Raw genomic sequence first — 15,592 nt, forward strand, 5'->3', positions numbered from 1 at the left:
TGGTGTCTGATCTAACAGACATCCTTCAGACAGACCTTCCAAGGGTCTTGAAAGAACGTCCGACCTTGGAAAAACTCATAATACAAGCTGAAGCCCTGAAGGACGTCACCCGGATAAGAAAATCAGAAGTATTAAAAGAGGATTACATTCGTTTGTTGAACTTTGTTGATGGCCTGAATGTCAAGGTGTTTCTTAGTGGCCCTCTCGTGCCCGTTAATTGTGGAGATGAGATTTTTTCCAGAATTCTGATGCTAAACAAATGGCTGGAAAAAACATGCAAACAAACAGCTGTAACCTTCATAGACAACGTTAACATATTTTGGGAAAGAAGACATCTGTTCAACAGAGATCGTTTCTCTCTAAATAGGTCAGGTGCAAAACGACTGATTTCAAACATCTTCTATTCTGTGAACCATGCGTCATCAGCTTTGTCCCACAACAAAGCACAACCAGTGCCAAAACAAATGATAAGCCCAGTATAGCCCGAACAAGCCAAGATAAAGATGGCCAGAAAGATGACACAGAAAGAGGCTTCGTCAGAGCTACAGGACGATTCATCCCAGATCTCAGCAGGACAAAGAGAGGACCAAGAACCTCCATCGTCACAAACACCGGTCCAGACTGGACCCGCCTCCCCTTCTTCTCCACAAAGCCCAGATGTTCCTTTCCTGGAATTTTCTCATAACATGAACAAAGTATTTAAGATTGGCCTACAGATGACATCCTCTCCACATAGCCATTCTGCTGTGAATAAACCAGGATTCCCCAAAGGCCTCAGAGCCTCAGATCCTCCTCCTCTACGTATCACAGAACTCTCTGGTACTGAGGAACTCCAAATTACTTTGCTGTGATACACACCGGGCCCTGGCCGCACGTTTATCAGACATGACAGTTCCCAGCATCAGCCGGGGCCTTTCGCCGGAGATTATGGAATATCTGTGATAATACGTGGCAGAAATAAGAAAAACAAAAGGATAAACAGGAACAAATACTTAAAAGTCATAAACTGTCAGATGCAACCTGTCACAGAACTATGTTTCTGAATGTTTACAGGCCTCCTAAGTCCACAACAAACTTTTTTAATGATTTTAGTGACCTGCTGTCTGTGATATGTGTTGATTATGACTGTTTAATTATTGTGGGAGACTTCAACTTTCACATTTACAACCCTGAAGATAGAAGTGCAAAAGAACTGTGTGACACACTTAGAAACTTTGGTTTAACTCAGAATGTTAAACAGCCAACACACAAACAGGGACATATTTTAGACTTGATCATCACTAAAGGTCTAAACATTTCTAATGTCAATGTAACTGATGTTGCCCTATCTGATCACTTTTCTGTTACCTTTGAAAGCATCATTTCCAGTGACTCATTTAGCCAAAGGGACATCGTAAGAAAACGCACCTTTAAGGACAATGCCACTGAAACTTTTATTCAAGCTTACTCTGCTACTTCAACCTTGGGCTGCAACTCAGTAGATGAGCTAGTAGATAACTTTCAGTCTAAAGTCTCAGACATCATTGACTGCATTGCTCCAGTTAAAGTGAAGGTTCTTTCCGGGAAGAAAAAATCTCCTTGGAGAAATGCTCCAGCAGTTAGAGGTGAAAAAAGGGAGTGTGGAAAAGCTGAACGCAGGTGGAGAAAGAACAGACTCCAGGTTCACTACGACATCTATAAAGAGACTTTACAGATATAACTTACAACTGAAAAATGCAAGAGAATCTTTCTTCTCAGAGATCATCAAGAAAAACATTAATAATGCTCGTGTCTTATTTTCCACAGTCGACAGGTTAACAAATCCTCCTGTGTCCGTGGCTTCAGAACTCCACTCCACCAGGGCCTGCAATGAATCTGCTAACTTCTTTACTGAGAAAATCATAAAAATTAGAGGATCACTTTGTACTTCCATATCAACACCAGAACCAATGCGGTATCCAGCTGGAACAACTACTGACAAAATGTCCCATTTCAGTGAAATAAACCACAAAAGCTTAGAGCAGATCATTCAGCAGCTCAGTTCCTCCTCCTGCTGCCTTGATGTTCTACCCACAGTTTTCTTTAAAAAAGTTTTACCTGGCATAGCGTCTGATTTGACTCAGATAATAAACACGTCCCTCCTGTCAGGTGTTTCCCCCCAGTCCCTAAAAACAGCAATTATCAAACCACTGCTGAAAAAGAACAATTTAGACAAACTACTACTCCAGAACTTCAGGCCCATCTCAAACCTCCCCTTTATCAGTAAGATCATTGAAAAAGCTGTATTTCAACAATTAAACACCTTCTTAACAACGACCAGCCGCTTTGCCGTTTTCCAGTCTGGCTTCCGTGCTCACCACAGTACAGAGACCGCCCTGATCAAGGTTTTTAATGACATCCATATAAATACAGACTGTGGAAGAACCACCGTGCTGGTTCTGTTGGACCTCAGTGCAGCATTTGATACTGTCGATCACTCCATTCTGTTAGAGCGCCTGGAGAACTGGGTCGGCCTCTCTGGTACAGCTCTCCACTGGTTTAAATCCTACTTAAAGGACTTTTTTGTGTCAGTAGGTAACTTTACATCCCAGACGACAAAAATCACATGTGGGGTTCCCCAAGGGTCCATCCTGGGTCCCCTCCTATTCAATATCTACATGCTCCCTCTAGCTCAGATAATAAAAAACAACAACATCAGCTACCATAACTATGCAGACGACACACAGCTCTACATCACCATGTCACCAGGTGACTATGGACCAGTTCAGGCACTGAGTAAATGCCTAGAAGAAATCAATGCCTGGATGTGTCAAAACTTTCTTCAATTGAATAAAAATAAAACTGAAGTAATAATCTTTGGACCAATAGAGGAGAGATCAAAAGTTAGCACACAGCTTCAGTCGCTTCAGCTAGAAACCACCAATCAGGCCCGAAATCTGGGAGTAGTGATGGACTCAGACCTGAACCTTCAAAAGCATCTAAAGACAGTTACAAGGTCGGCTTTTTATCACCTGAGGAACATTTCTAGGATTAAAGGACTAATGTCTCAGCAGGATCTGGAAAAACTAATCCATGCGTTTATTTTTAGTAGAATTGATTTATCCGACGGTGTCTTCACAGGTCTGCCTAAAAAGTGGATCAGAACGCTGCTGCTGATCCAGAACGCTGCTGCCCGCGTCCTCACTAAGACTAAGAAAATAGAGCACATAACCCCAGTTCTAAAGTCATTACACTGGCTCCCTGTATCTCAGAGAATAGACTTTAAAATACTTCTGTTAGTCTATAAATCCCTGAATGGCTTAGCACCTAAATCCATCACGACTTGTTATCAGTGTATCAACCATCCAGACCACTAAGGTCTTCTGGCTCCAGCCTTCTCTGCGTACCTAGAACACGAACCAAACATGGAGAAGCAGCATTTAGTTCCTATGCTCCACTTATCTGGAACAAACTTCCAGAAAACTGTAAAAGTGCGGAAAGCCTGAGTTCCTTTAAATCGAGATTAAAAACACATTTGTTTAAAATTGCCTTTGAATGCTCAAGTTAAACTATTTTACTGTTTTTAAATGTTCTTTTTTGTTTCTACATTCTATCCCTACTTGCTTTTATTCCCATATTTTAATCATGTAAAGCACTTTGCATTGTCTCTGTACTGAATTGTACTATATAAATAAATTTGCCTTGTCTTGCCTTTATTTTTTTATTACATTTTTGTAACTGAAATAATAGGTCAAATAAATATTTGACCTCACAAATACACTACCGTTCAAAGGTTTGGGTCACATTGAAATGTCCTTATTTTTGAAGGAAAAGCACTGTACTTTTCAATGAAGATAACTTTAAACTAGTCTTAACTGTAAAGAAATACACTCTATACATTGCTAATGTGGTAAATGACTATTCTAGCTGCAAATGTCTGGTTTTTGTATCTACATAGGTGTATAGAGGTAACCTGACAACAGCCAGCTGTATGTATCGCTCCGCCTAGCTCCACTCACATACATCTGGGACACGGCTCATTGAAAATGATTTCCCCAACCAAATTTATGGTCTGGCCAATCAGGACGCAGGGCGGGTGTTTCATGGATGTGACGTAGTGGAGAAGCCACCGTGAGATTCCAACAACAATGGCGGCTCGCATCGAGGAAGCAAGCATTAACATTGATGCTGCTATTTCTTCCGTGTTGTCCAATCTATCTGATATTGTTTCATTAAAAGAACATCAGAGAACGGCTCTGAAGGCTTTTGTTGGTGGAAACCATGTTTTCGCCCTTCTCCCGACCGGATTTGGCAAGTTTTGTTTTCCGGGGCGCGGACGCGCAACGCGGACGCGCCCCGGAGCGGTTAGCGGTTAGCGCTAACCATATAAGGAGGCCTTTAGTCCTCAACGCGGTCGGCCCGGGATCGACTCCGACCCACGGCGCTTTGCCGCCTGTCTTCCCCCTCTTCCTGTCAGCTCACTGTCAATAAAAGGTGTGCCACTACAGTGTTTCCCGCATGGATTTGCTTATGCGAGGCGGACCGACTCGCGTAGCGGGGGGGGGGGGGTGGACGACACGTTTTCCGCGGACCGGCTCGCGGAGCGGAGGGGGGGGGGGGGGTGGACGACACGTTTTCCGCGGCCGCCTCGCCAAGATAGCGCTGCGGGAAACCCTGCACTAGAGCCGCAAACACATAACAAAAAAAAAAAAACAATTTTTTTTTCCGGCGTCGGTCTCATCAGCGTCACGGGTTAGCTTCGGTGTGAGTGGTTGAAATAGCACGTTGATAAAGATGACAGACAAGTGGCTTATCCAATCATATGCAAGGAGTTTTGATAAGGCCCAGCCTTCAGTAAAGGCAATGCCTATGGCCGTGTCCCAGATGTATGTGAGTGGAGCTAGGCGGAGCGATACATACAGCTGGCTGTTGTCAGGTTAGTATAGAGGCCCATTTCCAGCAACTATCACTCCAGTGTTCTAATGGTACAATGTGTTTGCTCATTGGCTCAGAAGGCTAATTGATGATTAGAAAGCCCTTGTGCTATCATGTTCACACATCTGAAAACAGTTTAGCTCGTTACAGAAGCTACAAAACTGACCTTCCTTTGAGCAGATTGAGTTCCTGGAGCATCACATTTGTGGGGTCAATTAAACGCTCAACATGGCCAGAAAAAGAGAACTTTCATCTGAAACTCGACAGTCTATTCTTGTTCTTAGAAATGAAGGCTATTCCATGCGAGAAACTGCTAAGAAATTGAAGATTTCCCACAACGGTGTGTACTACTCCCTTCAGAGGACAGCACAAACAGGCTCTAACTAGAGTAGAAAAAGAAGTGGGAGGCCGCGTTGCACAACTGAGCAAGACGATAAGTACATTAGAGTCTCTAGTTTGAGAAACAGACGCCTCACAGGTCCCCAACTGGCATCTTCATTAAATAGTACCTGCAAAACACCAGCGTCAACATCTACAGTGAAGAGGCGGCTGCAGGATTCTGGGCTTCAGGGTAGAGTGGCAAAGAAAAAGCCATATCTGAGACTGGCCAAAAGAAGAAAAAGATTAAGATGGGCAAAAGAACACAGACATTGGACAGAGGAAGACTGGAAAAATGTGTTGTGGACGGATGAATCCAACTTTGAGGTGTTTGGATCACAAAGAAGAACGCTTGTGAGACGCAGAACAAATGAAAAGATGCTGGAAGAATGCCTGACGCCATCTGTTAAGCATGGTGGAGGTAATGTGATGGTCTGGGGTTGCTTTGGTGCTGGTAAGGTGGGAGATTTGTACAGAGTAAAAGGAAGGCTATCAGTCCATTTTGCAACGCCATGCCATACCCAGTGGACAGCGCTTGATTGGAGCCAATTTCATCCTACAACAGGACAATGACCATAAACACACCTCCAAATTGTGCAAAAACTATTTAGAGCAGAAGCAGGCAGCTGGTATTCTATCAGTAATGGAGTGGCCAGCGCAGTCACCAGATCTGAACCCCATTGAGCTGTTGTAGGAGCAGCTTCTGCAAGAAGTGCCCATCCAACCAATTCAACCTGTGGGAGCTGCTTCTGGAAGCGTGGGGTGCAATTTCTCCAGATTACCTCAACAAATTAACAGCTAGAATGCCAAAGGTCTGCAATGCTGTAATTGCTGCAAATGGAGGATTATTCGACGAAAGCAAAGTTTGATGGAAAAAAAATCTTATTTCAAATACAAATCATTATTTCTAACCTTGTCAATGTCTCGACTCTATTTTCTATTCATTTCACAATGTATGGTGGTGAATAAGTGTGACTTTTCATGGAAAACACAAAATTGTTTAGGTGACCCCAAACTTTTGAACGGTAGTGTACCTTTGCCATTAAGCCACTGAAGAATAGAATTTAAAATTCTTCTTCTAACGTATAAAGCCCTTAATAATCAAGCTCCATCATATATCAGAGCTCTGATTACCCCGTATGTTCCTAACAGAGCACTTCGCTCTCAGACTGCAGGTCTGCTGGTGGTTCCTAGAGTCTCTAAAAGTAGAATGGGAGGCAGATCCTTTAGCTATCAGGCTCCTCTCCTGTGGAACCAACTCCCAGTTTTGGTCCGTGAGGCAGACACCCCGTCTACTTTTAAGACTAATCTTAAAACTTTCCTTTTTGACAAAGCTTATAGTCAGAGTGGCTCATGTTACCCTGAGCTACCTCTATAGTTATGCTGCTATAGGCTTAGGCTGCTGGAGGACATCAGGGTCTATTTCTCTCACTCTACTGATTTCTACTGTTCTTCAATTATGCATTACGTGTTGTCATTTCAGCTTTTAACTTTTGCTCTCTCTCTTTTTCTTCATAGTAGGTACACCTGGTCTGGCGTTCTGTTAACTGTGACATCATCCAGAGAAGACGGCTCACCCGCTACTACCATCTAATGTAGAACAGATTACTAGATCAATGTGTGCTTCTGTGCTTTTTGTTTCTCTTGTTGTGTCTCTGCTCTGTCTTCTGTAACCCCAGTCGGTCAAGGCAGATAACCGTTCATACTGAGCCCGGTTCTGCCGGATGTTTTCCTTCCCGTTAATGGGGAGTTTTTCTTCCCACTGTCGCTTCATGCTTGCTCAGTATGAGGGATTGCAGCAAAGCCATGTACAATGCAGATGACTCTCCCTGTAGCTCTACGCTTCTCCAGGAGTGAATGCTGCTTGTCGGGACTTTGATGCAATCAACTGGTTTCCTTATATAGGACATTTTTGACCAATCTGTATAATCTGACCCAATCTGTATAATATGATTGAACTTGACTTTGTAAATTGCCTTGAGATGACATGTTTCATGAATTGGCGCTATATAAATAAAATTGAATTGAATTGAATCTGTTGAGTAATTTTCTAGGGATGCTCTTTGTATTCTGAATTGATTTGTGTCTTGTGTTATGTAAAGCATATTACCACTTTTTTGTGTGATAGCATAAAATAAACATTTGAAGGCAACGCAAGGCAAATTTATTTATATAGCACAATTCAGTACAGAGACAATGCAAAGTGCTTTACATGATTAAAATATAGGAATCAAAGCAAGAACCTTTTGTTTGCTGTTATAAATAAGCCAGAGCCACTAAATTATTTGTTTTTTACAGCTGCATCCAGCACAAGCTGCAGATTCTGCTAAGACTATGTTTAGTATGAACTTATCGGTATCGGCCATGAAAAGCAGATTTGTCGGTTATCGGTTGAAATTTCTAATATTGTGCATCACTATGCCTAATGTGTCTGTATCATGGGTTAAAGCTAAAATAAGTTTGACTGAAACATGTTTCAAGTCAGCCCATATATTTCCAGGGCCGTGGACGTCACGCCACCTTAGTTACTTCGTTTGATTATTGTGCAAAGTCAACTTTAACCAAATCATGTAGTTTTAAAATATCCATTGAAAATTCCTGTCTCTGTCCCACCTTTCAGCTTCAGAGCCTTGGTGTCATCCTGGACAGCCTCTCCATCCTCTCCTTCACTTTCCACATCTATACCATCACCTGGTTACTTTCATCTCTGCAGCATCAAGTTCTTCCTTCACACTTTTGTCAAACTGGTCCACAGTCCACTCACCTCTTGACTTTATAATTTCTACTCCCTTCCCTCCCTGTCCCCCAGAAAACCTCCATAAACTGAAACTGGTACAAAAGTCACCATCTTGCAACATTACACCATCTACTTCATCTGAACATTAACTCCACTGGCTCCCTGTCACATTTAATATAAACCAATCCTATGATCATACAAGGCCAACTACAGCCTTGGACAATGCAGGACACACAACCAACACTAAGATGACATCATACATTTTTATTTAACACAGATCGCACATCACAATAATCAGATTTTGAAGTTTAATAAAACTGTAATATTTTAGCCCTGTTACTGGAGACCTGTCCAGGGTGTACTCTGGTCCTCGCCTCTCGCCTGGTGACTGCTGGAGATGGCCACCCCCCCTCCTCCCCCCCACGGCCCTGTGTGACGTTGAGCTGCGTTTCCCCATCAGATACGGCTCAACGTGACACCTGTATGGAAAAGCAGATTTATCGGAAAGCGTCATGCTAAATTAGCTAAAGTAGCGGGTTACTTTTCTTCGAGTTTTAGATAAAACATAAAAGTGAATCACAAGGAGATACCTGGTTGGTTTATAGGCCAAGTTACTGAAAGTTTAAAATGCTCTTCCCAAAGTTAAAATGATTGAACACCGTTAAACCTCAGACTGACAGATGTCCGCTTTGCAAGGACCCGCCCTACTCTCCTGATTGGCTAATGCTCCGGCTCTGCCAGGTAACATTGGTTGAGCGCAGCTTCTGCTTAAAATCTTAAATTAAAGAAATCTATACGGAACTTTTTGCGCTTGTTTTCCAAATGACGGAAATCCGTCACAGCGACAGAGAACTTTAACCCCTGAACTAGAAGCTTTGTCAAAAAGGAAAGTTTTAAGCCTAATCTTAAAAGTAGACGGGGTGTTTTCTGTAGTTATGCTGCTATAGGCTTAGGCTGCTGGAGGACATCAGGGTCTATTTCTCTCACTCTGCTGAGTTCTCCTACTGCTCTCCAATTTGCATTGTTTGTTGTAATTTCAAATGTTAACGTTTTGTTCTCTCTCTCTTTTCTTCATAGAAGGTACACCTGGTCTGGTGTTCTGTTAGCTGTGACATCATCAGGGGAGGCAGATCATCCACTATTACCATCTAATGTAGAACAGATTACTGGATCAATGTGAGCTTCTGTGCTTTCTGTGTCTCTGCTCTGTCTTCTCTAACATAGAAAGTACTCCTGGGTCAATGTGAGCTTCTGTGCTTTCTGTGTCTCTGCTCTGTCTTCTCTAAGCCCCAGTGGGTGGAGGCAGATGAGCGTTCACACTGAGCCTGGTTCTGGTTCTGCTGGAGGTTCTCCTCCCTGTTAAAGGGGAGTTTTCCTCTCCACTGTTGCTTCATGCATGCTCAGTATGAGGGATTGCTGCAAAGCCATCAACAATGCAGACGGCTGTCCACTGTGGCTCTACGCTCTTTCAGGAGGAGTGAATGCTGCTTGGAGAGACTTGATGCAACCTGCTGGGTTTCCTTAGAGAGGAAACTTTCTGACCAATCTGGAGGATCTGATTGAAGCTGACTTTGGAAAGTGTCTTGAGATGAAATGATGTGAATTGGAGCAGGGCTTTGAACCGAATTTTTCCCCAATCGGTTCGTTCCGAACAGAAACGGAATTATAACGTTTCCGGTTATGAGTTCCACCAATAAATTAGCTGCTATCAGTCTCCTCCTTCACAAGGAGCTGCTCTCCTTCCTGACGGGCCCCGGGTTCCTCCTGTTCCTCCTTTATGTGGAGGGGCTCTGACTCCTGCTGCTCCCCCTCAGGACTCTGTTCTTCAGGAGCCTCTTCTTTAACATCTGCAGCCAACACTGAAACACATTACATGCTTTATCAACAACTAGATCTTTACAATGTTACAATGATGTCAACAGATAAAAGTAAAGCAGATTAGAAGCTTCACGTTTGGCACGACACCAACACCGTTCATCACCCTGACCGCTCCATCCCATATTAGCTCTAAAGAAAAACACCAAGAGTAGAACATAAGGGTAAATATCAGAATAAATATTGACCAAAGGACAAAGTAGATAGTGGAAGACATAACTCCAGCGTATTTACCTAACATGATATCAGAATATGCAATATTTCCATACATACAAGTTACATAACGTACAAAGCTTATACAATATGCACTATGTGTGATAGTCCAGCAGCATCCTAGCTAAGGCGTGTGCCCATTACCTTAGGATCTGGGTACAGCATATACAAGCAATAAAGAATACAAGGGACAGTGTTTGTTACGACTTTCACACAACAGTGAATAAGAGATGGAAATATATCAGTTTTTCAGAATTACCAGACAGACAGACAGACAGATATTTTGTTGAGTCAATTATTTTTTTCTGCAGGTATTACATGCAGAAATAATAAATATAATGAGTTCAAGAAAAACAAATCACTGATACAAAACATGGATAAAGCAAAAACATAAGAAATGGCAGTTAAATATTGAAATAGTAATATATATTTGTAGTTGATTAATTGTTCAATTATTGAAAAAAAGTCTTTATTGTTTGGTTGCAGTTAATATCACATAATTTTATAATTTTAGACACCTTTGGCCCAGTATGTATTAGGGCTGGACGATATTGAAAAAAGCATATCGATAAAATACTAATCATATTGATCGATATCAATAATTATCAACAAATTCAAAACATATATTTTAAGTGCTGCTGTAGCCATTTTATGCTGTTGCTTAGCAACCTATTTTTAGATCCAGAATTACAAACACTGAATTCAAACTCAATCCTTTATTCAACCAAATTTTTAACAAAACTTCAAATTTTTAAAAAAGAGAAACGAACGCATTAGCACCTCTATGTTACATGCTAAGCTAGCATTAGCACCTCCTAAGCTACATGCTAAGCTGGCATTAGCACCTCCTAAGCTAGATGCTAAGCTAGCATTAGCGCCTCCTATGCTACATGCTAAGCTAGCATTAGCACATCCTATGCAGAGCTGCAGGCTTAGCCAGTTTTCTGGGGGAAAGCCTGCAACGAGTTGTGATGAAGAGGAGGAATCCATCAGCTGCTGAAAACGGCTCCTAAACTTTAGCTCCATCCACACAGTTAGCATGAAGAAGGAAATCTCCAAACCTGATGGGTGCAGCAGAACTCTGGGCTGGAAAACATCCCCCATCATTGGTGTCTCCTCTGCTGCGTCCTGCCGCTCTTTGAGCTCCTGCTTCCCTCCAGTTTCTCCGCTGTGCCTCCAGCTGCTGGACTTCTTTCCAGACTTCATCACCTGCAGCAGCTGCTGCTCTCTTTCAGCCTCACCAACACTCCCGATTCTGGCCTCACAGCAACACAAGGACAAAGAACCCGGAAGTGATCAACGCGGCTGCGCTGTTGAGGAAGAGGTGCATAAAACACGGCGGCCATCTTGGTGCGGTCATCCTGCAAATAGTACCAGGATGCCAGAGGCGGATTCTCAGGATTTCTCATTCAGTTGTTTGTAAAACGAAAGATAATTATGTCAAGGTTGCCCCTTTGCTTTAATTTAAATATTGTTCTTAAAAATCTAATAAAATCAATAATTTATCTTGTTTTTGTAGTGTTTTTGAGTCATTCTATTAGAATAGGTAATATTAGACCCTGATATTGTAACGTTTTGTACCCAAAAGTATTGTTTCTATGTATATCTTATTACATTAGGGATATATTTAACTTTCAGAAAAAAACATTTTCCATCTTAGGCATTAGTTTCCTTTTAGTTTTGATCATTATTTCCAGATGTTGTCACTCTAATTCCTCAACCCTTTTATTCAAACTTTAAAGGCTCTCTAAATATTATAAAATAAATGTTGAGAGAAAACATAATGTCCACACAGATCAGATGTCCCTCATACTAATTTAATAATTTTAAACTGAAAGATGACATAAAATCACACATTTGTGTCCTCTTATTTGCTGAAATGTGACTAAACAGAGAAAGCACTCTTGTCATTTTTCGTCACAAATATTTTTTAACCTAAGAATTGTAATCAAAATTAATTTCACATGATAGCTCTCAATATTTTAGATAAACGTCAACAGACATTAAATTATTTTTTCAGCATTTAAATTGTTTTAATGAAATTGTAGGTGTGACGGGGTTGAGACCACCACAACAGGGTTGAAGATGGTAACGGGGTTAAAGGGACAAATACAATTTTAAATATTTACTTCAATGTACAGCACTTTCTGTTGGCATTATACTTCATTTAATTTGGAACCATAGCAAGGACACCAGATATAAACTGCTGTTGAATTGAGCTTTATTACTCTAAAGTAAAAAAACAGCATATTACCAACAGTAAAACATTAAGTGAAATGATTAAACGCAACATAATGTGAACTGTGTGTGTAGGTATAACAAAGCCTCATGGGAGATGTGCTAAAAGTAACCTCTTCCTAATTCCTAACATACAGTTACACTTGTAATTTGATATATTAATATTAATAACAACAATGAGCAGACAGTGAAGGATTTTAATGTGTCTGTATCAGTGTTTGTGTTTGTGTGTTAGTGTGAAACTGTCAATTCCTGAGGTTCAGTTTTCTCTACACTGCTGATCAAATCTTTTTCTCTAAACTGAATGTCGGGTTCAAACACCTAAAACATTCATTAAACAAACACAAGGAGGAGAGACAACAGAAGACTTAGTTTTCAAACTTGTAAGGAGAGCCAATGGAGATGCTTAATACAGATCTCCTACTCGCTCTAAAGCAGGGGTGTCAAACTCATTTTGGTTGAGGGGCCGCATACATCTTAATCTGATCTCAAGAGGGCCACACGAGTAAACTCATTGCAAGATTAAATAGAACTAATAAATGTGGACTTGTTGTTGATTTTTATATTAAATTAATTTCACTTTTACACAATATATTATGAATAACCTCAGCGTTTTTAAGAACAGTATGCGCAATTTCAACAATACTTTTACTCAGTTAAACATTTACTTAAGTGCATTATGCATAAGAACTGATCACAGTGATCGTACAATGTTAAAAAACATTTATTCACATTTACATTTATTCACATTTTTTGGAACTTAAAAACACTGTCCTGCATGACAAAATACATCAAACATAAAAATTAAGAAATGATTTAAATTTTTCCACACCTGAAGCTTAATCTGCTAATTAAAACACAGCGCCCCTCGTGGACAATATAGGAACTGCGGATTTTCAATTAAACGGAGTACATGTTCTTTTTCAATAATTGTTTTATCATTCTCTTCCTTTTATCTCCTCTTTCTTTCACCTTTTGCTTTTTTTCTTCTTGTTCTTCCTTTCCTCTCCTACTTTCCCATTGTAGTGTCCATATCATTTGAGATATTCCCCGCATGAATAATAATAAAACTATTCACATTCATAAATCAAGCGGAGCACTATGGCAAAAGCAGTACTGCTCCACTTGTGAAAGTAAAATCTGATGAGCTCTTTTTGGCATTAAGACAACAATTCTTATTGCCACATTGCCAGACAGGACACTGGAGAAAAAAGTCGTTTTTTTTTTTTTTTTAATAATGATAATGCATTTAGCCACCGGGCCGGACTAAACTGTTCGGCGGGCCGGATCCGGCCTGCGGGCCGTATGTTTGACACCCCTGCTCTAAAGCAACTCCGTCACCTCCTCTCTTTTTATTATCCAAAGGAATCCCTGCTTACATTGTCAAGCTAAGGGGTAGGGAGAAGCAAAACACTCTGTGACCTTCAAGATAATACCAAGCAGACTATACAGTACAAAAAATTAACTTCTACTATACTACTTTTTGGTAAGGGATTTCAGAAAGTCAAACAGTTATTATATAGAGCTTCATTACACAGAGTGAAATGTCTCAAACTACTATTTATTTTACTCATGATGATTATGGCTGACAGGTAAAGAAAACCCAAAATTCAATGTCTCAGAACCTTAGAATAATAGAAGAAAAGACATTAAAAAGGATGATTTAAGTAGAAATGTCAGGCTTCTGGAAACTGTCCATTTCTCTGCACTAAATCCATGGTTGGGCTTCTTTTGCATGAATTCCTGCATCAGTGCACCGTGGCTTAGAGGGCATCACTCTGTGGTTCTGCTGAGCGGTTCTAGAAGCCCAGATGGCTTTAATCGCTGCCTTCAGGTCATCTGCCTTGTTGGTTCTGGTGTCTCTCATCTTCCTACTGACAACAACCCAGAGACTTTCTATGGGCTGCAGGTCAGAGGGCCAATCAAGAACAGGATCACCGTGGTAACTGGACCAGCTTTTTGTACCTTTGGCAGTGCGGTCCTGTTGGAAAATAAAATGATCATCTCCATACAGATCGTCAGCAGAGGGAAGCATGAAATTCCTGGTAGAAGGCGCCATTGACTGTGGACTTCAGCAAACCCAGCGGACCAGGACCAGCAGATGACCTGACACCCTAAACCACCACTGACTGCTCCGCCTCTCCTCTCTTCCTCTCAGACAGTGACGAGGTAAAAAAAAGAAAAGAAAGCATCAATGCAGATTTCACTGAAGTGTGGATTGAGGGCGTAAAGGAGTCGGGGCTAAAGAGCCCTGAGGAGAATCGGGACACACTACGCACTCACACCCTCAACGGAAACAAGGGTGGAAGTGAGAGTATCGGACAGGGCCAAAAGTAGTCTGATAGAAACAGTGAACACAGTTATTTCCTGTTTAAGGCTGAGGCAGAACTTGTGGAAGGATCAGTGCTCCCTCTAGTGGACGGCGTAGTAGTGGCAGACAGTAACTGAGTTGGGACCCTGCACAGATATGATCATTATTGATCAGTGTCTCCATGAATCACATGTTATCTGTGTTTCATCCTGTTTGTCTTTTCTCCACTTTGCTGCCCTCAAACCCTCACAGCTGGTTTTAGATCAAGCCCTGCAGTTTATCTGATCACCACCCTGATCCACTGGGTCAGCGAGGATCCATGAAGCATGGTTCAGACTTTACATCACACTGAAAAAATTGGCAGCAAATGCTGTTTTACGCTCCAATATTTACATTTAGATTGCCACAGATTGTGTGCAATGATTCTTCTTTCAGGAACAGTCTCATCAGAAGTCATATTGTGAACTGATCCGGGTCATTAAAACATTGCAGATACTAACAGTGAGGAACTGAACAATGAGCTCGGCAGTTAAAACACTCACGTCATCATTTTTCATCACAGCTCCAGAAACCCTGGAAATATTGTACAAAGAAATCTTGAAACTTCTTTTTAGGGTCAAATATTTTACTAGAAGAGATGCAGAGAACAGACTAGCAGCCTCGCTGTAGCATTGGAAGCACATTGAAGGATAACAATGTGTCAGTGGTCTGCCCGTCAGGTAGTCAACAATCCAGGACACCATGGGGGCCTCCACCTGCATCGCCGTCATCTTCTCACCCAGTAGAGCCGGACGGATGGTGTTGAAGGCACTGGAGAAATCAAAGAACATGATTCTCACAGTGCTGGCTGGCTTGTCCAGATGAGTGTAGACTCTGTTCAGCACGAAGATGATGCTGTCGTCAACTCCCAGGCGGGGCTGGTACACAGTAAATATTGCAGTGTTAAA

The sequence above is a fragment of the Fundulus heteroclitus genome, unplaced genomic scaffold, assembly GCF_011125445.2.
Source record: "Fundulus heteroclitus isolate FHET01 unplaced genomic scaffold, MU-UCD_Fhet_4.1 scaffold_325, whole genome shotgun sequence".
NCBI classification, from domain to species: domain Eukaryota; kingdom Metazoa; phylum Chordata; class Actinopteri; order Cyprinodontiformes; family Fundulidae; genus Fundulus; species Fundulus heteroclitus.